Genomic DNA, 1,814 nt, shown 5'->3' with positions numbered 1-1,814 from the left:
TTTTAAATAGCACAGCTTTTATCTGGGTATATAAGCAATAGATTTTGGAATTGGCAGATATGTAAGCATATGTAGAGCAGAGACTTAAATAGACGTACAAATAATATTCTGAATAACATCTAACCCCATAATTTTTTTTCTCATATGAGTATTTGCACAAGTAAAGGGACAATACAATTAGCATATCATTGCCATTTCTAAATCACTTAAGTCAGAAGGTTAGGGCTTGGCATCCTCTTCCAATCTTACCAACAAAAATCTCCCATACGTGCTTAGAAACTGCATCAAGTACTCAATATTTTCTTCTCCATTACAGATTGTTTAGAAAATACAGTATTACAAAACACAATCCTGTGGGTAACTATTCTAGCCACTCTGTGACAACAGCAGGTAGCAGCAAGAAAGCTAGTTTTAGCCTTCAGAAAAAAACCAAAACCACACAGTGGTTACAAAGCATTAGTAACAAAGATGACAAGGTATTTTCTACTGGAGTGACTTCTCTCATTAAATAGTTTCCTCCAATCCAAACAGTTATTTCGGAAAATGTTGTTGGTTGAAACTGAAATAGTTTGGTTTAGTTTAGTTCTACCTAATATATTTCAAACTTATTTTAAAAATCCCGACATTAAACTGTTTCCTTAGGGTAGCACTTTTGGGAAGAGGTAACATGAGCCTTCATAGTCTCCTTCAGCTAAGTTTCCTAATGCTGCAAAAGCTCTCTGAACATCCACATTAAGGAGACAAGCAGCTCTAACAGCCAAGTCTGCATTGCACCATGCCAGTCCTGGAAGGAGACGCTGACAGCTTGAATTACCATTCATGAGAGGAAAAGCAAAATAATTTAATAACTGAATAAAATATTTCAATTTCAGAAATTCTGAAATAAAATGCAATAAAAAAATGGAAGGATGTGTTCACACAATGCATAAGTTATATATTTTTAGGGGTTTCTTTTTTTTGAAAATTTTTGAAATTTAAACAATACCATTTACACACACTGAAACAGCAGAACTTCTGAATGTCACTAATTTCAAACTACCACTTCTTTCTGCCTGTTTTAGTATCATGGATTCATAGAATGGCTTGGGTTGGAAGGGACCTTAAAGACCATCATGTTCCAAGCCCCCTGCCATGGGCTTGAAACCTTCCACTAGCCCAGACTGCTCAAAGCCCCGTCCAACCTGGCCCTGAACACTGCCAGGGAAGGGGCAGCCACAGCTTCTCTGGGCAACCTGTGCCAGGGTCTCACCACCCTCACAGTAAAGAATTTCTTCCTCATATCTAATCTCAATCTACCCTCTTTCTGTTTAAAACCATTACCCCTCATCCTATCTCTACACTCCCTGGATCAAGAGTCCCTCCCCATCTTCCCTGCAGGCTCCCTTTAAGTACTGGGAGGCTGCTACAAGGTCTCCCCAGAGCCTTCTCTTCTCCAGGCTGAACCACCCCAACTCTCTCAGCCTGTCCTCAGGAGAGGTGTTCCATGCCTCTGACCATTTTGTGGCCCTCCTCTGGACCTGCTCGAGCAGGTCCATGTTTTTCATATGTTGGGGGCCCCAGAGCTGGACACAGCACTGCAGGTGGGGTCCTAGGAGAGTGGAGTAGAGAGGGAGGATCCCCTCCCTCGACCTGCTGCCCACACTTCTCTTGATAGAGCCCAGGATATAGTTGGTTTTTGTGCTTGCTCATCTAAACAGATCCTTACTAGAATACTAGAAACATTTGTTTCATTTGTTATGTATGTAATATCCATATTACACGGCATCCTCAGGCCAGAACTGGATAAAAAAATGGCATTCCTGAGAGCTAGAAAA

This window comes from Athene cunicularia, assembly GCF_003259725.1.
Source record: "Athene cunicularia isolate RWA chromosome 4 unlocalized genomic scaffold, athCun1 chr4_part1, whole genome shotgun sequence".
NCBI classification, from domain to species: domain Eukaryota; kingdom Metazoa; phylum Chordata; class Aves; order Strigiformes; family Strigidae; genus Athene; species Athene cunicularia.
This window is presented reverse-complemented; position numbering follows the sequence as displayed.